The sequence below is a fragment of the Macrobrachium nipponense genome, chromosome 21 (genome assembly GCF_015104395.2).
Source record: "Macrobrachium nipponense isolate FS-2020 chromosome 21, ASM1510439v2, whole genome shotgun sequence".
Classification (NCBI taxonomy): Eukaryota; Metazoa; Arthropoda; class Malacostraca; order Decapoda; family Palaemonidae; genus Macrobrachium; species Macrobrachium nipponense.
This window is the reverse complement of record NC_087212.1, coordinates 41,790,519-41,817,254: the sequence shown is the minus strand read 5'-3', so window position 1 is coordinate 41,817,254 and position 26,736 is coordinate 41,790,519. Positions and strand designations below refer to the sequence as shown.

The 26,736-nt window shown below is 37.1% G+C and overlaps 1 protein-coding gene across 2 annotated transcripts in view; it reads left to right on the top strand.

The window, feature by feature from the left end:
• The first annotated feature begins 7,739 nt into the window (after window positions 1–7,739).
• The window catches only part of LOC135197593 (uncharacterized), a 100,522-nt gene continuing 81,525 nt past the window's right edge, over window positions 7,740–26,736 (top strand). Inside the window, exon 1 of one of the 2 annotated variants that reach the window (XM_064224629.1) lies at window positions 7,740–8,252. The gene's annotated coding sequence lies outside the window, so the exon portion shown is untranslated. The remainder of the gene's footprint in view (window positions 8,253–26,736) is intronic. The other variant, XM_064224630.1, reaches the window with a different exon arrangement.

Sequence of the window (26,736 nt, the reverse complement as noted above, 5' to 3'; positions counted from 1 at the left end):
AATACCACCCAGTCGAATTGGAGGACTGTGATCGAGCAAAAAAAAAAAAAAAAAAAATAGAAAAAAAAAAAACAATAATAATAATAATAATAATAATAATAATAATAATAATAATAATAATGAACCAAACAAAAACTCTTTTCTTTTGAAGAATGAAAAAGAACCCACAAAATCACTGTGTATAACGTGTTTACTTCTAAGTAAAAATTAGAAATGTAAATAACTTAGAAGTAAACACGTTATACACAGTGATTTTGTGGGTTTCTTTTTCAATAATAATAATAATAATAATAATAATAATAATAATAATAATAATAATAATAATATACTAAAGGGCCAGTATGAGTCTCCTGGCAGTCTTTTTTAGTCTTTTTATAAGGAAGAAATCCCCGTAGTACCGTTATTGCACCTCACGCAGCGCACTGTAAGCGTTACTCGAGGTTCTTTTGCACCGTCCCTTTAACCCATAGCTGCAACCCCTCTTATTCCTTTTGCTGTTCCTCCGTTCATATTCTCTTTCTTCTATCTTACTTTCCGCCCTATCCTAATAATGTTTTCATAGTGCAACTGCGAGATCTTCCTTCTGTTACCTATTACAATCATGTTACTGTCAATTTCCCTTTCAGCGCTGAATGGTCTCATAGGCCCTGCGGTTGGGTTTATTATGCATAAATTGTATATTCCAATATAGGGAAGAAATATCCGCTCATTTAAAGGATTTAATCTTGAGATTACTAAATGCTACTAGAAGATACAAAGAAAGTCCAGTTACGGTCTATAGACACTGACCTTAGTTCAACTAATTGTAAGGCTTTAGAGTTTTCCCTTTATTTTTTGCCACATGTCTTTACTCTTTTAATTATTTGACGTTAGTAGACTTGGAAATATTTACCAGATTGATCCGCTTTTCGAAAGTAAAGTGTCACCATGAATTATAAGACAATTCTTACTTGATTCATCCTCTCTTCCAAAGAAAAATGTTACTGTGAATTATAACATAATTTCTATGTAACTTCTTATGAAAAAACGTTCGTTATGGAATAGAAGACAATTCCTGTGAAACCTCTAATAAGTAAAACAAACATGCCAACAGGAACATCCCATGAACCTCAGTGCACAAGAGGCCGTATAGTTTTCCTCTCGTACTGGCTGGGCACTCTGATCATCTTCTCGTCATACACGGCCAGTTTGACCTCCCAGTTGGCCGTGGTTTATACAGTTGACCCTTTCACGACCCTCAAGGAGGCTCTCACTACTGCTGGGTACTCCGTGGCTCTCCAGAAGGGCACTTCTTATTATACAAACGTCCAAGTAAGTTCACTGCAATGCCAGGCTTATAATGATGTATGTAACATAAGATTTTCCTTCATTATTCTCTTACTTGATCGATGAAATAGAAGGTAATAGGAAATTTGGAAAGAAGAGATCAGCTATTAGAAAAAAATCAGTTTGAACTTTTGAGGTTTCAGGCACAGAACTTCCTCAGGGAGGCTGTTCCACTACGTTTTACAGTCTTAATACTCCTACTGAGTATTAAGGTTATCAGACTACAAAACGTTATGTGGAAGTCTCCCTGGGGAAGTTTTGCTCTTGGAACCTCAAGAGTTCAAACGGAGGTGCAATGCATTGCTACCTCAAAGCAATTCCCCCTGTTCTTTAATCAGTGACCTGCCTTTTTAACTATTGATTGATTTATTAATATATTTTTTTTTCTAATGCATTTCACTCCATCGTTCTCCCACCTACTTGTACGTAATTCGTGAAATCTGAAAATCCTTAGAACATGGCCAAGAGAGACGAAACCATGAGGCTGTTCTATCAGCAACTTCTGGACAAGCCTCAGTTAAAAGTGCCAGGCAACGCAGAAGGTGTACAACTAGTACAGCAGGTGGGTTCAGGTAATCTCAAATAAGTGAATGATATTATTATTATATTAGTAGTAATAAAAGTAGTAGTATTGGTGAAGAAATCCACAGTGGTGCAGATGTAAATATATATTTTTACAAATATATATATATATATATATATATATATATATATATATATATATAAATATATATATATTTTCTAGGATGTGAACGGCAGTTTCAGAACAATATATATTATAATATATATATATATATACAAGAAACAATATATTATTATATATATAATATATATACATATTATATAATATATGTATTATTAATATATACATATAATATCATATACATATATATATATATATTTATATATATATGCTAATATATATACATATATATATATATATATATATATATATATATAGCTATATATATATATATATATATATATATATATTCAAGGCCAAATTTTTCTAGTGTTAAACTACATTTTCTAGGAGTGAACGAGCAGTTCAGAACATATATATATATATATATATATATATATATATATATATATGTATATATATATATATATATATATATATATATATATATATTACACAGACACACACATATATATATATATATATATATATATATATATATATATATGTGTGTGTGTGTGTATATATATATATATATTGTTCTGAACTGCTCGTTCACTCCTAGAAAATGTAGTTTAACACTAGAAAAATTTGGCCTTGAATGAAGGAACGAGAGATCACAACAAAGAAAAGAGAAAATAAAACTATGGCAGAAGGCCGATATTACTGAGGAAGAAGGAATTTACATAAAAGCTGGACTTGAGTTTTAAATGCACTATATTTACATCAATTTACGCAGGTCTAGGAACTAATAAGGTGGTTAATTGTTGATCCACCGGAAACACTTGGCGGGGGGCAACCAGACACGGTATTCAGAATTTTGCACAAACGGGTTATTGAAAATGCAAGGCTTACTCCAAGGGTTTCCAATTTCTACCACAATCAGGCACGGTGTTTGTCTGCAAAGAGATGGGATACTGGCATAAGGTGGGGGGCACAAGAAGGCGAGCGTTACACACTACTTTCTTTCAATCAAAAGTTTACAGGCCTCTCGGGGGGGATGAAAATGACTGGGAATTTACACAGAAAGAACTATTTCGTTGCTTGAATTTATTAGGGGATGTTTACTAGTATCACAAGGGGAGTAATCACAGCATTGAACTAAGATGGGGGGGAATGAAAAGCTAAATAAAGGACGGGGGAAGTTGCCTTGAAAAAATGGAAATGAAATACAGACAAAAGGCAAAACAATTCCCTGGCTGAACTGGAATTTACTCTCACAGTACCTGGAAATCCTGGGCTTAGTAGTCTTCTTCTCTGCTGATATTTCTGTGCACTATGGACATATAAAAATACTTGGGACTTCCCCAGAGGAGGCAGGGGGGAGCAGAAAGGGGTGAAGCAGTGTCTGCAGGGCAAGTTAAGGAGCTTCTGAGTGCTCCGAGCTCCAAGGTTCTTCTGAGGGCGAACCGCTGGGTTCCTGCCCTTTTAAGACTTCTCCCGGTAAGCCACGCCCAGTCCCTATGGGGGTTAAATTCCGGAGAGCCAATGGGAGAAGAGATAGCTTTTCTAGAGAATGGAAGCTTTCAGTTCGAAGGGCCAACCTTCATATAGACAAGGATGCATGAAACTTGTTATAAGAGACCTTACTTTCCTTGGTTCTGGCTTAAAATCTTGAACAAATATATATATATATATATATATATATATATATATATATATATATATATATATATATATATACATAAGAGCTTTCGTGCAGGTTCTCGACACCTCTCTTTTGTGTATATGATTCTAAAATAAATATTTACATCTACACCACAGAAGATGTCTTGACCATTTTAGGGACTCATGCTATTATGAGATTTTTATGGATTGTTATTATTATTATTATTATTATTATTATTCTTATTATTATTATTATTATTATTATTATTATTATTAACAGTAGTAGTAGTAGTAGTAGTAGTAGCTAGCAACATTTCTGTTAGGAGTGGTAGTTGTAATTAAGGTAATAGCAACGAATACTGTGAAAGACTGAATATTCCATTTATGAAGTGTTCTTGCCACGTAAACCAATTTTTTGTTTATCACCCATGAAGTTTTTTCCTCAAAAGTACGCCTCTGTATGTAAAAGTGTTCACACGTAGTGCATAAAAAAATATTAGGGCATAAAAAAAGGTCACTGTGGCCATAGAATACATGAAACTGGTGAGTGTGTGACAAGTAGATAGCATGACTGACTGTTGCCATTTTTGTTCTCCTCGTCTCGCAATGCAGGGGAAATACGCCTTTTTCCAAGACACGGTGTCCGCGAACTACGAAATCAAAAACAACTGCTCGTTCTCGTGGCTTGGCCCTCCTTATTTCCCCGAATTCGCTTGTATGGGGTACATGAAGAATCTGTCCTACGCCAACGCTATTTCAGAGTAGTAAGTTTTCCTTGTTTTAATAACACTCTAAAGGTCCCCACTCACGTTCACTTATACCTGCGCAGTTGTGCCTGCACATGCAGCCTGTGCAGGCAAAACTGAACCCATTAACGTTCAGTTTTGCCTGCACAGGCCGACTGTCCAAGCATAACTGCGCAGGTATAAGTGAGCGTTACTGGTGGTCTTTGGGGCTGGTTCTAGCATGTCTGAAAATATGCAATAATGTCGTATTCTTGTCAAGTTGTATAGCTTACCAGACTTGCAAAAGTCTTGTTTCATTGTTGCACTAAAAGTCTGCACGAAGCCTCTCCGAGTACGCTTTGAAAAGCCCCCTTAAGGAGGGGTAATTCCGTCAGTGCACCTCATGCGGTGTACTGTAAGCAATACTTACGGTTCTCTGCATTTTTAGTGCAACTGCGAGGTTTTCCTCCTGTTACATATTTCAAACCATTATACTGTGAATTTCCGTTTCAGTGAAATTTTTAAATCCATATAACCAGTTCCTTAAACGTCAAGCAACTAACCAACTAAATGAAGTTTTCAGAAACCTGCATATCTCCCAATGTCTACATCAGTTCAAAATTAAGTTTTCAAAGACTTGCAGCCCATCCAAAAGACATAGCACTCACTAACATTGGCCTTTTCAAAAACCCGCAGCATCATAAGGGCCACAGATTCGGGAATAGCACGGAAACTCATGAAGAAATGGATGGGGCTAAGAACCGCCTGTGATTCCACGCCTCTCTTGACCCTGGGATTCTCCAAAACGGTCTCTGCGTTCTCTCTCCTTGCGCTCGGAATGCTCCTCGGGACTTCCATCTTGCTGGTCGAAAGATGGGTGCACAGTGGCAGTCCGTTTGGGGCCGGAAATCAGAGACACACCAGAAGAGCGCTCAGCTTGAGTCAGATCAAGTCTCTACCTAGAGATCTCCGTTAAAGAAGTCAAATGAAATGAATGAATACTTTGTTGTTGTTTATAGAATGTGTATTCAGTAAACGGTTTTGGAAAGAATCTCATCGGACTTAGACGATCATGAGTTATTGATATCCGAGAACTAATATCTATTTTTTCCCCGTAGCGAATGGTGTATTTTTTTTTTGAAGTAAATATAATATATATATTATTATATATATATATAATATATATATCAAATATATATATATATATAACATATACATATATATATATATATATACATATATATATATATATATATATAATATATATATATATACGTAAAATATCTTACACCTTCGCGTTTCAAAATTGCTTTAAAAATTGTCTCAACTAAACAAAAAGTTAAATACTCCTTTTAAATTATCTAGTGTGATTTAATGAAAAATTTGTAAAGTATGTAAATACGTAGTTATTTCTTGCTAATGTATATAAAACAGTATTTAGAGACAAAAGCTTTTAATCTTTGTATTTATTGTAACATAGATAACTCGAATAAGTATTGTATTTAAATCCATTTTCTATTTAAAAATTACTTGTTTTAAGAGTCGTATCCAATATTTTCTGTTAGTGTGTATGTAATAAAACTGTATAATACTTCATCTAACAAAGGGCGGCGATTCCGTGTTAAGTGGATATTAGTAAAGACATAAGATTTATTTTAATGTGTGCCTGTACGTATGGTAGTTATGCGTGCAGTTTTATGCACAAATAGCTTATTCGTAGAACATTATCCGGAGAACGAACATACAGTAGGAGCAAGCTATATACTCGTACATATACTTTACATACATACATACATACACTCATTTATGTATGTTATATATATATATATATATATATATATATATATATATATATATACATATATTATCTACATTACAAAAAAACGTATTCACACCTACTCCTTGGGAAACATTTGATGAATGCGTGTTGCTAAGATGGGTACAAAATAGTTGTGTAAAAAGGCATCAGACTCTGATGGTACTCTGTGTAAAATGCTTAAAATAATTCCGTATGGCAGAAGGAAATAGTACAGTACTATTTGGTTACAAGTATGTCATACGGGACTGAAATGAAAACAAATTATTAAGCACTTATTAAGTATTTTCAAAGTTTATAATTTAAATTATATAAATTATATTTATATAGTTGTGTGATCCATGCTTGATACGTGATTAGTGATAATTATCGTACAAATTAAATTATATGAAATTACCAAAAAGTTTTTTTTTTTAACTTAGCCCATTTCTGGAAAGGTATTTAAGATGGTGTGCTCTTTCTAGAAATTATGGTCTAACTTTATGTTTGTCGAGGTGATTGCGTTGATACGTAAATGAAGATTAATGTAGGTTATTTTTGTCGTTTATTCGGCAAATCTTTTGGTTCCTGGTTCTTGGTTCCTAAGCGCTCACTCCGCAAACACTGTTCTGGGCACACAACACTGTTCATGAGGTGCAAAGCTTTATTCCTTTAATTGTTTACTTTACTCATTATTTAGTTTAACTTTTCTTTATGTTACTTCAAAATGTTTTATCTTAATTCATGTCTATTATCCCTTTTTTCCAACCAAATTAACCCCCCAAAATTACAGATATTTCTAAATTAAATTCAATCCAACATTTCTACTTTACTTTTACCCCAACTCCCTTTCATTTCTTCTTTATAACTGAGACAGAGCCGTGCTACTTAGCTTTGACATCCATCGCTTTTCAGGTTAAGAACACTCTTAACTTTGAGGGCTATCCTTACATAACCTCCCAGTTTTCTGTTAAGGGATATCATTGTCCCTAAATTTATATCCTGATCCGATTTTTGGAGCGATTTACACATGAATAAATGTTCGGTGGTGTCCTCCTCCACTCTGCATATTTCACAGACATCCTTAAATTTGCTTCGGAAGTTAGCCTTTAAGTTCAACATATCAGTCTGGCTTTCATAAGATACACGCATGCATTGCATCCTTTGTTTCCAGTTCCCTTACGTACTTGTTTTCCTCGAAGTCAGCTGTGAAACTCAGCTTCTTCATTTCTTTCCTCTTTTCTCTCAAAGTTCTTGGATTTCTTGATTAATTCTTATCTTTGTTTCCTTTTTCAGTGCTGCTTTGGGATATTCTCTTAGTCCATTAATTTCTATATCATATTATCACTGCGATCACAACGTAGTAACGGCGGAAGTTACGTGCATTTCTGAATATTATTGGAACGAGAAGGCGAAAATCCTTGACGGTAGTAACGTCACATTGCACATAGTATCAAAACGCTATTAGTGTTTATGGGTAGTGCTGGTGCTCTTATTTCCCTTTACATATATTTCAATGTGGTGAAAATGTAAGGACTCTTGCAATTATTCTAGTAGGTATTGTTTTCCAGTTGATTTCATTATGTCGTGTGGAAAAAAACAATGGAGTGTTAGGCACGGTTTCCTAACTTGTAAAATATCACTTGCTTGTCTCCAAGATTGCGTAACCTACGGTACCGTCGTAAATAAGCTTATGTAAGATTGCTGTTATCTACGAAAATCGTAAAGTTACTATGCTGAAAACAGACCTTGATTTTTTCAATAATCTTTTGAATTACACAGGCGTAGAATTCTAGGCCAGAATCTGCCTGTAATAGGCTAGACAAGTTGATACAATCAGTCATCCCAGGATGAAGCTATCCTACTTAGCCATACCTCTTCAGGAGCGCCTCAGCGGCGTAGTTGGTATGGTATTAGCGTTCCTCCTCGGTGGTCGCGGGTTCGATTCTCGGCCATTCCGTTGAGGAGTGAGAGATGTGTATTTTTGGTGATAGAAGTTCACTCTCGACGTGGTTCGGAAGTCACGTAAAGCCGTTGGTCCCGTTGCTGAATATAGTAACCACTGGCTCCATGCAACGTAAAAGCACCATAGTACAAACAAACAATAACTCTACAGGTAAGAATAACCAGTTTAATACATAGTCAGCAATGCATGTAGCATATAATGCCAGAGAAAAAGGTTAACATTATAATACTTTTAATTTCTAGCCAAAAACTACATGAACCACATTTTTGTTTACTGCTTCGCTATCGCTCTATTGTTGATGCCAGTAATATGTAGTAGATAAATAAATTTGTCGATGTATACTGACGTTGGGAAATTTTTACTTCAAACGACAGTCGTATTCCAGAGTTAGAAATATGATTTTATAATGGTTTACTGTAGTGTGAGTTTTGAACGTTACTGACGTTCATTTCTGTGGCAGATTAGATTTAGATAGACATATCTTAACAATATGGGCGACCACTGTAGCAAATTGGAGTTTCTGGTTGGGTATAACAGAAAGCAAGTGAAATACCTAATGGGATATGGCCTATTCTGTCATCCACGTGGTACTTCAATAAGTTATAATTCTGAATTCAGAATAAGATAAGGTTTATTGAGTGCATTAAAAGTTACACCACGCACTAGGAAAATAAGGAGATGGCATCATAGGTTAGGGTAGATTAGGCATCAAACATACTAGGTTAGGTTAGCTAAGGGTTCAACCCCATTATTTTTAATTGACAAGTGCCCTGGGTTAGGTTAAGTGTGGGAATCCTCCAACATTCACGAAGCGAGAACGTGCTTCAGACAGTGTTTCAAAGGATTCGGCAGTTTTGGTGATCCCTTTTGTGATGTGGTTAATGTTGTGGGTATTTCTTGTATTTGGGATTCATCTACAATTTATCAGTTTTGAGTGAATGTTGGCACTGATCATTATGTACTTTTTCCTGAGGTCTTCCTTAGCTAGTGAAAACAGGTTTCTTGTTATAATTATAGGCTATATATGTATATACAAATTCGTGTAATTACACACACATATAATGATGTGTATATGTATATGTATATATATATATATATATATATATATATATATATATATATATATATATATATATATATATATATATATATATATATATATATATATATATATATACATACATATAAATATACCTCTTTATATATAATCACGCGTATGTGTGTATGTAATATGTGCATATGTATATCTGTATATATATATATATATATATATATATATATATATATATATATATATATATATATATATATATATATATGTGTGTGTGTGTGTGTGTGTGTATGTATGTATGTATATATGTATATGAACATATATTCATGTTTTGTGTATATTTGTATATATATATATATATATATATATATATATATATATATATAATATACACACACGCACACACATATATATATATATATATATATACACGCACACACACATATATATACATATATATATGTATATATATATATATATATATATATATATATATATATATATATATATATATACGTCTTCAAAACCCTTTAATGAGTACTCAAATGTCATCGGAAATCTGTTCTTAGAGGAAATGCATATTTTACTAAGGCATATATTAACACCATTGAATTAAGTTATGTAAAACATATATTAGTTAAAGTAATGCAGTACGTTTGTATATCATCCTTAATACTTCGTGAAAGAGTAAGTTGAAAAAGTAATCACATAGATTAGACGGTATTCTCGTTTAAAAAAAATCACTTATTTATAAAATGAAGTTCTGAGACTTGCTTATATAGAGTGCTTCGTCTCCTTTTCTTAACCTTCACCCAAGCATCTTTGCTTGTGAAAATGTAGAGTAGCCTCTTGGAATGTCTGTATTTGAGAAATCGCTCCAGAATTAGAATTGACCACCCAAGACACACCCCAACTGTCAGGATCGTAAACGCCAAGATGGTCTTGGAGAAAGTGAGTCGTCTAAAGGCGCCTCCATTGTCGCAGTGTCTTTGATTGTACTGCCACCGTCCCCGAAGCTTATAGGTGATGCCGTAATCAGCTGCTTTGCTGATGCTGCAAGAAAAAAAATAGCTCAGATGACAGATACGTTTAGTAGGAAAACCCTTAATGTCAAGGTGCTCAGGTTTGGTTAATTTTCGTTGCACTAACGAGGGCTTAAGTTGCTAAATTGGTTACAGATATTTACTTAGCAAGCACCATTTACTGGAAAGGTAAGAGACATTTCATACTGATATTTCACCAAGTTATCTACTCTTAGTATGGTTTAACAATTTTCTTTACACTAGCAGCCGTATATTACAGTGTTGCTTCTGTGGCCTAAATACTTCTGTCTACTGAACAAACGCCTATTATAGGAAAGGTAAGATACATTCTGTTTCGATGTATCACCAGATTCTCTACTCCTTTCGTGGCTACAGAATTCCAACTTACTAGTTTGATAAAATGTTGGCATAGGACAAGTTTTTCCTGTATCCGATGTAGACGTATTCGGGAAAGTATTCTGCACCAACCCACTTGTAAGAGCAGCTGCCCTGTAACTCGTAGCCGATCGAGTTCACGTCGAGCATGAACACCACCTTCCTCTGTTGAAGAACAATGAATTTTATAATTATCAGTAAGATATTTTCTTATTAGTCTCAGTCTCAGGGTTCTTCAGTGTTTTTTATGTCTGTGTTTCAGGGATCTCCTCTGTATTATCTGATTAGTCTCAGTCTCGGGTATTTTCAGTATTTTCTGGTAAGTCTCAGAATCAGGGCGCTCTAGTTTTTTCTGATTAGTCTAGGGGCTCCTAAGTATTTTCTGATCAGTCTAATTCTTAGGAATGTTAAGTATTATCTGATTAGTAGTCTCAGTCTCAGGACTCTTCACTATTTTCTGATAAGTCTCAGTCTCAGGGGTCTTTAGTGTTTTCTGATTTTTCTCGTTCTCAGGGCTCTGCAATATTTCTGATAGTCTTACTCTCTGGGGTCTTCAGTATTTTCTGATTAGTCTCAGTCTCGGGGCTCTTTGTATTTTATGATTAGTCTCAGCCTCAGGGCTCTGCAGTATTATCTGATTAATCTCAGTCTCAGGGCTCTGTAGTATTTTATGATTAGTCTCAGTCTCAGGGCTCTTCAGTATTTTCTGTAGTCTCAGTCTCAGGGCTCTTCAGTATTTTCTGATTAGTCTCAGTCTCAGGGCTTCTTCATTGGCTGATTGGGTTCTTCGATTAGTCTCAGTCTCAAGGCACTTCAGTATTTTCTGATTAGTCTCAGTCTCAGGGCTCTTCAGTATTGGCTGATTAGTCTCAGGGCTCTTCGGTATTTTCTGATTAGTCTCAGTCTCAGGGCTCTTCAGTATTTTATGATTAGTCTGAGTCTCATGGCTCTTCAGTATAATCTGATTAGTCTCAGTTCAGGGCTCTTCAGTTTTTTTCTGATTAGTCTTTCTCGGGGCTCTGCAGTATTTTCTGATCAGTCTCGTTCTGAGGGCTCTGCAATATTTCTGATAGTCTTACTCTCTGGGGTCTTCAGTATTTTCTGCTAAGGATCAGGGCTCTTCGCCATTATCTGATTAGTCTCAGTGTAAGGGCTTTTCAGTGTTTCCTGATTAGTCTCAGTTTCAGGGCTCTTCAGTATTTTCTGATTAGTCTCAGTCTCAGGGCTCTCCACTATTTTCTGGTTAGTCTAAGCCTCAGAGGTCTTTAGTGTTTTCCTATTAGTCTCAGTCTTAGGGCTCTTTAGTATTTTCTGATTAGTCTCAGTTTCAGAGCTTTGCAGTATTTTCTGATTAGTCTCAGTTGCAGGGCTCTGCAGTATTTTCTGATTAGTCTCAGTTTCAGGGTTCTTCAGTATTTTCTGATTCGTCTCAGTTTGACAACGTTTCCGATATTCCTCAGTGAAGTTACTTTACCTCTCTGGAGTGAAGAAGCTGGATTCCCTCCTTGGTGGAGTCAACCAGTAAAGAAGGATCAGCCATAAGTTGTTCGTAAGCCTTTCTGAGCCCTTCGTCGCGGGATGTCTGAAAGATATTGAGGCTTATATGCCTTGCTGCCTTGGGGTGAATAGTGAAGGGGAAAAAAAAAGATATTTCCTTTTTCCACATAAGGAGAGGAAAGAGCTTATTGCAAAGCATGATGTGAAAGGTTGTACAGAGATGCTGGTTAGGTAGATTTGGACTCTTTACTTATACATTTCTATTAATAAAACTCCGATTAGCGTACACTTTTAATTCATGTAGGCAATTTAAGAGTAAAATTTCTAATTCGGATAAACAGAGGTGTCATTTTTTTTTCCAATTCAGCGTGCGCGTTATCAATTGTAATGTCTATGCACGATCGAAAAGCTATTCATTTCTTTTGTTTACGTTTTGAGTTCATTAAATGGTAGGCTGTGGGTTTCCATTCCGTTACGTATATCCCTTGATATTTCGTAGTCGAGTGTATATATACACACGTGTGTGTGTATGTATATGTATGTATGTGTATATATATATATATAGATATATATATATATATATATCTATATATATATATAATATATATATATATATATATATATATATATATATCTATATATATATATATATATATATATATATATATATATATATATATATAATATATATGTATTATACACGTATATATACCTCTAGGAATATATATACGTGATATCTAATATATAATATATATATTATATATATATATATATATATATATTATATATCTATAATATATATATGTATAGATATATTTCTATATATGTATATATAATTATATACTATATATATATATATATATATATATATATATATGTATATATATACACATTATATATGCTTCTAGGGATTGCAATGAGATATCAGGTATATCGCATTACTAATTCCGGCAGCGTCTATTTACCTATGCAGTGGATTAGAAACCTGACAACAGTGAACGGTCGCAACAAAGATATCAGGTTAAATTGGTCTTTATTACACGCTTTCTTCATCTCCCTCATATTTTCCATTACCATACTCGTCCTCATAATATATTTAGATACACACATATTCATACAAACATATATATATATATATATATATATATATATATATATATATATAATAATATACACATATATATACACATGTAATATATACATATATGTATATATACATATACACTGTATAAAGGCTCAACTTACGAAAAACTCGAGATACGAAAGCAAATACGAAGATTTTTGTGGCTCTACATACGAAAATTGTTCAAGATACGAATGGTTGTTGCTGTAAAGTCCGAGATTCACCCGGACCACCGATAACAATTTTAAAACTCACGCTCCACCAACTGAGTAGACTCGCCACCATCCTCCCGCTCTCCCATTGGTTCCTGATGCTAGTCACTGCCATAAGATCCTTCTCTCTTATTGGTCAGCATCTCTCCCATGATCCCATGATGCATCTACGTAGCGGCGTACTCTTTCGGCCACTTCGTGGCATCATCGGTATCGTAAGCACACGGAATTCGTTCGTTCTATACGATTTCGTTTATTAACGTAAATTCGTTAGTGATTTCGTTGTTGTATACTTTATCGTGTTGTGTGAGAACTTTACTACATACGTATACTACATAACATAATTACGTACAGTATATACGTAGTCATGGGTCCCAAGAAAGTTGAAGTTCACGTAAAGAAGAGGATGCTTTCTTTGGAGACGAAGATGGAGATAATTAAAAAGTATGAAGCTGGTATGCGATTGAGTGTGATCGCCAAGGAATACGGCTGAAATCCGTCGACAATAGTCACCATCCTTAAGCAGAAGGATGTCATCAAAGCAGCTACACCTTCCAAGGGCGTGACTATTTTATTTTGTCCAGCAAGAGGAGCCACGATGAAATTGAAAGGCTGCTTCTTGTCTGGATAAAAGACAAAGAAATCGCTGGCGATACAATAACAGAGAAGGCAATCTGCCACAAGGCCAGCGCTATTTTCGTCGATTTGATTGCCCAGGCCGAAGACGACGGAGGAGAAGGGACATCAACACCAACCCCAGACTTCAAGGCTTCTCATGGGTGGTTTGAAAAATTTCGTAAAAGGACTGGCATCCATTCGGTGGTGTGGCATGGGGAGGCGGCCAGCTCGGACACAAAAGCGGCCGAAACCTTTATTAAGACGTTCGACAAGATGACTCTCAACAAAGGCTACAGTTCTCAGCAAGTCTTCAACTGTGATGAGACTGGCCTTTTTTGGAAAAAAATGCCTCGTTGGACGTACATCACGCAGGAAGAGAAGAAGCTACCTGGGCATAAGCCTATGAAAGACATGCTTACATTCGCACTTTGTTCAAACGCCAGTGGGGATTGCAAAGTGAAGCCCCTACTTGTGTATCATTCGGAGACTCCTCGAGCCTTCAAGGCCTACAAAGTGCTAAAGGAGAAGCTTCCAGTGATGGAGGGCTAATGCAAAAGCCTTGGTAATGAGACTTTTGTTCACCTAGTGGGTAAATCTGTGTTTCGGCCCGACAGTGAAGAAATTCTTGGAAGAGAAGCGCCTCCCTCTGAAATGTCTGCTGGTGTTGGACAATGCCCCTGCTCACCCTCCTGGCCTCGAGGAAGATATCCTAGCAGAGTATTCGTTTATCAAGGTTCTTTATCTTCCGCCTAACACCACCCCTCTCCTCCAGCCCATGGACCATCAAGTGATATCGAACTTCAAGAAGCTGTATACGAAACATCTTTTCAAGAGATGTTTCGACATCACCGATACCACAAACCTCACCTTGTGTGAACTATGGAAGGAGAATTTCGATGTTGTGATATGCATCAGACACATTGACCAAGCTTGGCAGGAGATTTCGAGCGAACCTTGAATTCCTCGTGGAGGAAACTCTGGCCTGATGCCGTATCTGCCCGAGACTTTGAGGGATTCGACGTGGGCGAAGCTGGTGCTGCAGATTCAGGAACAGTTGACAATCCTGAAACTGTTTCGCAATCAGATCTTGACGAGATCGTTGCACTCGGCAAGTCCATGGGGCTGGTCGTCGACGAGGACAACATCAATGACCTTCTCGAGGAGCAGGAGCACCAAGAGGAGCTTATGACGGATGACCTGAAGGAGTTGGAGGCCATGCAACATAACGTCGTTCAAGAAGAGGAGGAGGACGACGACTCTATGACAATGGCAGAAGTTAAGGATGCTCTAGCTGCTTTTCATAAGGTGCAATCATTCGTACAAAAGAGACACCCCGAAAAGGCTTACACAGGTCGTATGCTTGCACAGTTTGATGACGTTTGCCTGAGTCGTTTCAGGAACATTGTCAAAAGCAGGCAGAAGCAATCTTCCTTGGATAGTTATTTTTTAAAGAGGCCTTTAGAAGGAGTAAGCAAAAAGGAAGAACCAAGTGATACTACGAAAAAACAGAAAGTTGAAAGTGGTGAAGAAGTTGAAATTTTGTAAAAAAGAAAAAAAAAATGTAAAGTATGTATAAAAAAGTTTTTAAAAAGTAAAAATAAAAAAAAGCCAAAAAAAAAATTTAATTTTAAGTTTTTTGTAAAGTTAAGTGTTACAGTTTTGTTAATGTGTTTTGTAAAATTTAGTTTGTTTTCCTGACATGTTTTTATGTGTTTCGTAAAGTTAAATGTACATATCTGCCGTTTGTCCTCCTCCTCTGTTGCCACTTTCGAAGATACCCTCATTTGAAAGGTAAGCTTCCACATTTTACTACATACGTACGTATGTACGTACAGTATTTCTTTTATACCATGTACACTAATACACTTTATTTACAGGTACTATGTAGTACATATTAGCAATACGTATTAAGTTAGGTATTGAATGGTCCAAATTGTTGTAGTATTTCATTGTTTATAGGTCAATTTAGCTATATTATGAAATTTACTGGGGTGTTTTTGGAGGGCTTGGAACGGATTAGCCATTTTACATGTAAAATGCGGTTTAAGATACGAAAAACTCATGATACAAAGGCCGCCTCGGAACGGATAAATTTCGTATCTCGAGGTACCACTGTATATATTATGTATATAATGTGTGTATCTAAATGTATTATGAGGACGAGTAAGGTAATGGAAAATATGAGGGAGATGAAGAAAGCGAGTAGTAAAGACCATTTTAACCTGTTATCTTTGTTGCGACCGTCCACTCGTCAGGTTTCTAATCCACTACATAGGTAAATAGACGCAGCCGGCATCAGTAATGCGATATACCTGATATCTCATTGCAATCCCTAGAGGTAAGATTACTGGATCAGTTTGGGACTAAATTGTGCAAAGGAAAAGGTTGTACGATAACCATTTCTTCCTTAATATCATATCAAATCGCGAACTTCCAAAATTGATAAAATTAGGATTCATGTTTATGAAAGTTAGGCTGCCAAGCCAAGCACAGGGTCGTTTTCGGCCATTCAGCACTCAAAACAGTGAAAAGAGGGAGTTGGAGTGGCTGGACAGCAAGAACTAAAGTTGAACTAGGAGAAAACCCCATAGTTGCACTAAGTTATAGCTGAAGAAAGGACACGGGAATGGAAGTCAAGTAAATGGCAAGAAAGTGGGTGCAGGTGGGACCGAAGGGACACTGCAAATATCCTTTAGTTAATATCTAAAGTGCGCCACGTGAGGTTGACCGATGGCACTACCTTCTTGGGGAAAAGGGGGGCCGGTGGGAGTTGGCGGGGTGCGTGTCGGGGATGAGGTTAATCAAGTCACGTGATCTAGTCTTACTTTCATCTCACTGACGTAGGAGGTCCCTTTCCTTGTCGACAAATAGTATCCGGCCGATGTGATGGCCTCGCTCAGTGTGTGAAAGGGTTGGTGGTCAGGTACAACAGCGAGCTGTGACGTCAGGCAAGCTGTGTACGCAGCATACAATAATACAGATCCCACCCAGAAGAAGAAGACGATGACACGCCCTCTGAAATAGCTGGGAACGGCTGCGCATCCTGACGAAGGAAAACAGAATCATTGCAGATTTTGTAGATCGAGATTGAGGAACCTATGAGCAGCATCGATACATCGTGACAGTCTAATTACAAATTGTCACTTCAACCCTATCTTGAAGGTTATGCTTGGTAAATGTGGTAAGGCCTTAAACATAGAATCTGCCATCTTATTTACCTTGTTGCGCGAGAGCACCGATGAAGTGGAAGAGGTAATTGTATACAGTGACTTCATTGTCTGGTTCGGCTACCTTGGCAATGCCGATGCTCATCGCTAACCATAATGCCACAAGACTTACCCAGACCGACCTGCACAAGGAAATTAAGAAATTTATTGTCATTAACTTAACAGCTAATACGGGGCTTTGGGAAGGTGTAAATATATTGAAACGAGTTCAAAATTTGGTGCTACTGCATATAATGCAGTATTTTAGAATCTCTGTAAAATGCGTTATTAGTTTTCTGAAAAGAAAACTATTGTGTCGGCTTTGTCTGTCCGTCCGGACTTTTTCTGTCCTCCTCCTGCTCTTGAAAACTACCGAGGCTAGAGGGCTGCAAATTGGTTTGAGCCTCAGTAGTTTTTTATTTTTTTTTATTTAAGGTTAACGTTAGCCATAATTGTGCTTCAGGCAACACGACAACACATATCACCACATCCGGCCGAGAGTTCCAGGGGCCGTGACTCATACGGCATTACAGTGGTCCCTCTGTATTTGCAGGGGGTTCTGGTACGCATCCCCCGCGAATAGTGAGAACCTGTGAATAGTTGGAACCCCCCTATAAAAATGCTTAAAATGGACTATTTTGTTAGTTAAAACTCAAGAAAAAACCACTACAAATGTTTATACCCGTTTTTTTAATAGTTTTATCATAAAAAGTGCATTTTATGATGAAATTGATTAAAAAAAGGAATTTGTGGATATTTCTCATGGAAAAATACCGCGAATAGGCGAATTCCCTGCAATTAATGGGGGATGTGTTTCAGTGGGAAATTCGCGAATATATGAGTCCGTGAATACGGGGGCCCCACTGTATACCGAAACCACTTAAAGATTAGATAAATATTTGATGGCCTTGATTATGCACTGTACAGAAACTTCGGTGCGTTTTTTACCTTCATTTTACAGGTACAACATAGAAGGGTTATTTTTGCATATTTGTGCCTTTTGGTCTCAAAATACAACCAAAAGTAGTAGATCCGAGACAAATCTAATTGTCTAAAATATTAGTACTGTTGTTGTTCTTGCAAATCCAGCAAGTGTCCTTCTTCCTAGAGGCCAATGCCATGCCTGTTTTGCATGGGCCATTTCACAACCTTCTTGCCAAAGAAATTTTATAATAACGAAAAACTTTTAAAAATATCCCCGTTCATCAAACTTACCCCTAGTTTATCTTGAAGTTACTCTGGTAAAATATCGACAGATTAGTTCTACTTACCAATGGAATCCTTCTATATAGGTCCCCCAGTCCATTGGGTCATGTTCCAAGTGGTTCTTGATGACCAATCTGACGGCGTCGTGGTCGACAGCAGGTGAGAAATCCATGACTGACAACCTGGGTATAGTCAGGCTCAGTGGGCTGACGGCAACGTCAGCTTCCTGTTAAAAAAAAAGTAACTTCCTTTTACTGTACCTCCGTTCATATTTTTATTCTTCCATCTGACTTTCCATCCTCTCTAACAGTTGTTTCCAAGTGCAATTGCGAGGTTTTCCTCCTGTGACACCTTTCAAACCTTCTATCTGTCAATTTCCCTTTCAAGCGCTGAATGACCTCAGAGGTCCCAATGCTTGGCCTTTGGCCTAAATTCAATATTCTGCCAATCTATCCTGGTGAAAATAGGCAGGAATTATAGTGTGGGGAAGGGGTGTATAAAATTACTATTATTAAATAAGTGTAGTTGTTCACAATGTTCATTTTTCATAGGTGGCCATAAGTCATGTAGAGGAACAACGCCATGTTTCTATTTTTTATTGACTTGCTTGTCTCAGAACCTCATTAAGGCAAGAATAAACCTCTAATCTCACCCTCACACTACACATTGTTAAATGAGTCAATAATACCGACGAGGTGGTTTCAGTGTCATTGACGACCCTTCAAATATTACCTCAGACTATCAATGTTATCGACAATAATGGGAGGATTGTCAATAAAATTGACTAGTGAAGGATGGCCATAAGAAACGATGTGATAGAAGCAAAAATACCTATTTAATCATAAAATTTTGAGTGTCTGCAGTTGTAATTTTGATAATAGAAATGTGCTCTATTGCCTTCAAAGCCCCAAACCCTCTAGCTTTATGCCTTGCGCCTAGGGCGCCCAGTGAAAGTTCCTTTAAATATGCTTTGTATATGGTAGTTTTATCACAACTTCGCACATTTAAGAAAAAAATGTGAAAAAATATGTTCTAATAAAGACCATTTAGTTAGGAGTTAATATATTACCACCTTCATCAGCTAATACCTTCCTGTGCAAGAGTCCAACTAGTCCTGTCCAGGTGCCATTGTCTAGCTGAATTCCATGCTCGTTGTCTGGAGACTGGATCCATTCCAGGCTTGAAATGTGTAGAGGAATTTAGTGTAAGATAAGAAGGAATTTATTTGATTATAATGAATAAATTGGCATTAATTCATATATACGCGTGTGTGTTTTAAACTCTGTAAAGTCGTCAGAAAAATAGCTGTTTATTTACCCATTACTTTAGACAAATAAGACGAGCTGTCATCAGGTATTAGCAGACAAGGGTAAAATTGTCTTCGTATAATAGTATAAGTAAAGAATAAGTTACTAAGGAAGATTCGTGGCTAATTGCTTTTATATTGTAACATGTACTATGAAAATTCAAGTGTTCTAGTGGCTTTCGTTAAATTTCTTCTTGTAACAAAATAGAGGTTTCCTCGTTATTTTTGCATATTGACATTTGAATTATACGAGAATTTTGATGCTGTAAAAAAATGGTGTTTTGTGTAAGCATCCTGCTTTAAAAGTATTTCGTGAAAGATTTGTTAAATGAAAATGTAAAAGTAATTCTAGGCCAAAATTTTGTGAAAAACAATTCATGTATTGAAAGGATTTTCTCCACGCTACTTTCTTATTAAGGAAACACATCACGGAACAAAATACTAACCTGAAATTCAGCTGCTGTGCCAAAACAATCATGAGTTCAGCCAAAAAACCGCTGACTTGCAGTGTCCCATTCACTTCTTGTATGATGACGTGTGGCTCACTCTTTGTAAGCGCGACATGAAAGAAAACGGTTATTTGAGTTTGTTTAAAAGCGTAAACTATCATAAATACATATGTCCACTTTTCTTCACAATCCTTCTGTCACATTGGCATTAGGGGGTGATAGTACTCACATTTTTTTCTTACTAGTAATATGAATATATGCGAATCAATAAAAAATTAATAATGATACTTTGTAAGTAAAACTTTTTCAAAAGGAAACTGTGTACATAAGGTAATTATTTGTAGCCTGTGTTTGTCTCTTAACTTGTCAGTTACTAGAACGAGGTATTTATTGACTTTATGGTTATATTTCATGTTTCAGTAGAGGATTTATTAAATGAAATGGAATTTTATGCCAAGATGTCTATTGGTCACCTAATTATGGGAGAATGGTTCACGTACTAGCATAACATAAACGGTAAGGCATATATTGTATACAGGGCCGTTTCTAGGCACAGGCGACACAGGCGGTCGCCTGGGGCGCCATTTGCTTGGGGGGCGCCAAATTGCCAACCAAAATTAATATATAAATAAATGAGAGAAGTATTATTTTTACGTGAATAATTTAAATAAATAAATACAAGTGTAAACGCGAAAATAAATGAATAATGGAAGTGTTAATACTTGATGCAACGTTGTTTAATGTTTCGGAAAAGTTGGCGACACTGGATAGGTAGATGTCGTCAGTATCAAAGGAACTTTAAAACTAAGACAGCCGCCTGCTCGCGACGCCACCTTAGTTAAGTTCTAAGCATCGTGTTTACTCCAATCTTTACTTCTTTTTTTAAGTCTTCTTAAGTTGTCAACGCAGCTGTCAAGCATTTAAGCTTTTATCAATCATGAAGAGGCAGTCCAAGCTGTCAGGTGCAGCAAACAATAAAAGAAAAAAGGAGGAAGAGGAAAAACGAGCCCAAAGTAGAGGGGAGAAAATCAAAAGAACATGGCTGCCATATTCCAAGAAAAAAGATGGTTTATACTGTTTTTGTTGCAAACTCTTTTCCCAGAAAACATTTAAACTAAACAGAGATGGCTTTAATGACTGGAAAAACTGCAGTGACTCACTCAAAATGCATGAGAACAGTCCAGAACATACAAAGAATATGGGGTCATGGAAAGAACTGGAGAGTCGTATTGAAAAGGGGCAAACAATTGACAAAGTTGAGCTGGCACTAATAAACAATGAACAACGTAGGTGGCGAGAGGTACTTACCAGGTTCGTGGCTATAATTCATAGTCTGGCAGAACGAAATCTTCCTCTCAGAGGGTCCACATACACACTTTACCAGCCCAATAATGGGAACTTTCTGAAAGAAGTTGAACTCATGGCTCAGTTTGACCCTGTTCTCAAAGAACATATTGCGAAGGTGCAAGGAGGTGCCAGTCATACATCCTACCTAGGCAATATTATTCAAAATGAGTTTATTGACTGCATCAGTAAGAGGGTTGTGGAGTGCATGGTAACCGAAAACCGAAATTAGACAATCCAAATACTTTTCAATTATTTTAGATTGCACCCCAGATTTAAGTCACAAGAAGCAATTATCTGTGATAATTCGAATAGTTACAGCTGAAGGCACTGCACAAATTAAGGAATATTTTATCGGGTTCCTTGGGGCCGAGCAGACAACAGGAGAAGACCTCTCAAGACTCATACTAAAAAAACTTGAAGAGCTTAATATCCCCTTTGAAGACTGCAGAGGACAGTCATATGAAAATGGGGCAAATATGAGAGGAAAAAACAAGGGAGTCCAGGCTAGACCTCTTCGGTTAAACCCCAGGGCTTTATTTGTGCCATGTGGAGCACACACTGTTAATCTGGTTGTGTGATGCAGCAAAGAGCTCCTCAGATGCAAGGTGGTCGACCCTAAAAAAACATGTGGACACAACTTTGAAATCCTGGGCAGACACACGGTGGGAGAGTCGAATCAACAGTGTTGAGGTTGTAAGATTCCAGGCTGCAAAAGTGAGAGATGCTCTTTTAGAGGTGAGAGGAAGCACTGCAGATCCAGCTATTAAAATTGAAGCACAAGCCTTAGCAGAAGAGGTGGGATCATACCGGTTCTCTATTTGTACGGTGGTGTGGTATGATATCCTTAAAAAAGTTCAAACTGTGAATAAACTTCTGCAATCATAATGCATGCAACTGGATGTAGCTGTTGACATTCTCAAGAAGGCTGAAACCTCCCTTGTTAGCTACAGAGACACTGGGTTTGCTGATCCCCAGACATCTGCCAAAGAGATATGTGAGGAGATGAATGTGGAAGCTGCTCTAAAGCAGAAAAGACTCAGAACTACTAAAAGGCAGTTTTCCTATGAGGCCCCTGATGAACCTATTACCGATGCCTTGAAAAAAAAATGGAGTTTTCATTTTTCAATGTAGTTGTGGATATGGCCATTGAATCTCTGAGAGAGAGAACTGGAATGATGAGTGATGTTGCAAAGAAATTCAGTGTTCTCATAAACTTCTCTGACCTGACATCTAGTGAGCTAGAAAAGCAGGAAAAAGATTTGTGTAATACACTCACATCTGGGGATCATTCTGATTTAAATTATGATGAACTGATTGTAGAGATGCAGTCATTTCCAAAACAATGCCCAAAACAAAATATGACAACATAGACCTTGTTTTTCTGGAGGAGAAAGGCCTGAAAGAGATCTATCCAAACATGTGGGCATTAAGAATTGCTGTCACTACACCTGTGACTGTGGCATCTGCAGAGAGAAACTTCTCTAAACTTAAGCTCATTAAAACATATTTAAGGTCTACTATGTCACAGGAGCGCCTAAATGGGCTGGCAATAATTAGTATTAATAGAGAAATATCCAAACAGATTTCGTATGATGACACTATAGATGATTTTGCTGCAAGAAAGTCAAGAAGAGTCAGGTTTTAAATATGAAAAATCAGTGAAGAAAACTTGTATATAATAGTTTTAGCATAGCCCTCAACATATATGCATTGAGTTCTATGGTTTTAGATTGGCAAGATTACCTTTTTCAATTTATCTTGGGTAGGATTTGCAATAAAAAAAAGTATAATGGTGTTATTCTATTAAAATTTACAAAAATAGTTTGTATACTTTTGAGTCTATACTTTTCCTTGTTGTGTATACATATACGTGAAGATGATGTATTAATAAAGTATGTTGTTTTGTTGTGGAACTTGGAGGGAAGGGGGGCGCCATAACGAGTTCTTGCCTGGGGCGCCTAATGAACTAGAAACGGCCCTGATTGTATACACATCTATTTCCTTATGTATGCCGTTTGATTTTGACATTTTTAACGAATGCTCTCTTCATTATATCTCTTGGTAATACACATACATGGGGTGCACACCGCTTGGGTATTTTGCGAAGTTTTTTTAATGTGTGTAGATATCTGATTTTATTTTCGAATTATTAACGTAAAATAAAAATCAGACACGCTTCCGCGTCATACCTTGGGACCTAAAAGGCTTGCACTTAAGTCAGTACCTGGATGATAGCCACCCTAACGACGTTTTGTCTGAAGTCCTTCGGAGCAAGGATCTCAGACCTGTGTGGGAGTTTTTTCCTTCTATCTCCTGGTGACCACAATCCTACCAATTCCTCTGCAGGCTTGGTGGTGTTGGGGCCGTAAGTGAATACCTCGCGGAACTCCACTACTTTTTCCTGTGAGAGAAAACTTTGATAATGGTGAATATTTATACAACTTTTTAAGTTGTAAACTTTACCTTAACCTTCTAGAGATGCCAACAAGGAATCGGAGGAATTCATTTCTATTGATAGAATTCCATTTTTCGATGAGGTCGGGATCCGACAATAAGCTGTAGGTCCTGTTGCTGAGTAATCAATTGATTCCTAGCCACGTAAAAATATCTAATCCTTCGGGCCAGCCCTATGAGGGCTGTTAATCAGCTCAGTGGTCTGGTTAAACTAAAATATACTTAAACTTAACCTTCTAGAGAAACATGACAGTGGTCGCTGCCTCATTGGTGTTTTAATGGTGAATCGTAAATATAGAGAAAATCCACGACATATGCCACTTCATTTATAACCAAGAGCAATACCATGACAGTTTATTGCTATGAAAGAAAATGTGCTGTGAAAACGTTTTCTTTATTGTGTTTAATATGTACCTTGAGTTGCACTGCGCAATAGTTCAGCCAGCTGGGGGGTTGTTTTAAACTAGTAACTGACGATGGCATCAACACCACCACGTCAGACACTTGGATCTCCCCGACATCTATCCTCGATGATATTCCCGTCAGGTCGTCGCTTATATCCTGTCCGCCGTCCTGTCAGGTTTAAAAGAACTTGTCACTGCAGTTTTAAGTTTATCTTTGTTCAATACCAATTTCAGTTATTATTATTATTCAGAAGATAACCCCTTATTCATATGGAGCAAGTTTGCAGTTGGAAGAAGTTACAGAGGGTAACAGGAAATACAGAAAGAAGAGATCAGTTACTATTATCAAAGACAAAAAAAGATAATTGAGTAAAGTGATAAATAAATAGTAATATAAACAGATTAGTACAATACATAGTGAATCGTTGTTGGGTAGTAACGCACTGCACCTTCGCTTAAGCCTATGAGGTTCTAATTTTAATCATTCAGAAATCCTCAACATAACATTCTTGTATTACTAACCAACATTTTCAAAAGCTAATTCCAATGGGTTAATTACCAGAAACCAGAGTAATTTACCTGGTGCCCAGCAAGCAGTATCAAACTACTGTAATACCCGGAAAGTTGGTCGTAACTAGTGCAAGTCGTCTTGTAGTTCCGCCGATAGAGAGACCAGGCTGCTCTCCTACACGTCTCTAGAAGAAAAGTAAAATGGTAAATTACCAAGGGCATTAATAAACTCATACCCGTAAAGGACTACTGCCGTCGGTGCACATCATGCGATGCACTGTAGGCATTACTTAAGGTTTCTTGCATCGTCCCTTGGGCCCCTAGTTGCAACCCCTTTCATTCCTTGTACTGTACCTCCGTTTATATTCTCTTCCATCTTACTTTCCACCTTCTAAAAATTTTTTCATGGTGTAACTACGAGGTTTTCCTCCTGTCACAGTTAAAAAACCTTTTCACTGTCAGTTTCCGTTTTAGCGCTGAATGATCTCACAGGTCCCAGCCCTTGGCCTTCGGCCTCCATTCCATTTAACGACTGAGCCATTCATCCAAAGAAACGCATCTAGTACACAACACATTCAAACATATGTATTTCACATAAGACGCTGCTAGCATTAACAAGAGCCGCTATCCACCTTCGGTTTCCCAGGGTTGGTGCTGCACCCAATTAGCTATGATAGATTGGCTGCCGTTATAGTTCATAAGCGAATACCATGAACGACTATTATTTATCTTAGTCTAGTGCCATCGAGAGCTACCCAGTGACCTCTAAGGTGCGTAAAACATGCAATGCTGGTCGTAGTTACTTGGATCTACTCTTATTTTCTCTGTGAAGAAAATTTTAAATCAAGATTATTGTATACATTAAATGTATCATATCAGTCTGCATATGATTAATAGTAACTCGATGATGAGTGATACCTTGCTTTACCCATTATCATTAATATTAGGAGACACTGCAGGGGGTTAGTGCCGTCAGTGCATTTAACGCGCGGTGCACTGTAGGCATAATTTGAGGTTCTTAGCAGCTTTCTTCCAGCCCCCATCAGCAATCCCTTTCATTCGTTTTACTATACCTCCGTTCATAGTCCTTTTTACCACCACCCTCTGCTGCTAACAATTATTTCATAGTGCAACTGGTACGTTTTCCTCCTACCACATCTTCCAACCTTTGTTCTTGTTCCTATTGTTGTTGCTGTTCTTGTTTGGGGGGGGGGGGTCGGGGGGGGGGGGGGGGGGGGGGGGGGTAGGAAAGCTCAATGGGAAAGGTCTGAGAAGGGTGTTTCGCGTTGAGTTATAGATGCAGGAATTTTAGGATAGGTTAATTAGGATTTATTAATTAAACAGCACAGGGAAATTATTTATAATAAAATATAGCGTATTTATTTTAATTTTCGTTGATGAAACGAGGCCGTATTAGACTAAATTTTAGCACGCCCCGAGTAAGCTGGAGGACCGATCACTCCTTGTTACTCTCACTTTTCCATTCAGCGCTGAATGACTTCGTAGGTCCCAACGCTTGACCTTTGACCGGAACTTTATATTTCATTCCATCTTAGCTACATCCACTTTTCAGCCTCTTGTTTGACCTCCATTCCTGCGTCCTTTCTTCAGACTTGCTGTCCACCACCTACAACTGTTACGTCTCGGTGCAACTGGAGGGATTTCTCTCAGTTGCACCGTTATATCCTTGTACTAGATCTATACTCTGTTTTTTTCCATCTGTCCACCCGCCTGTGGTGTTTGCGTATGGTAACACTGCATCCCGGGCTTTAGATAGTTAGGCTACGTGTAAGTTTTATCTGGGTGAACATTTGCAACTGAAAAGTGTTTTAA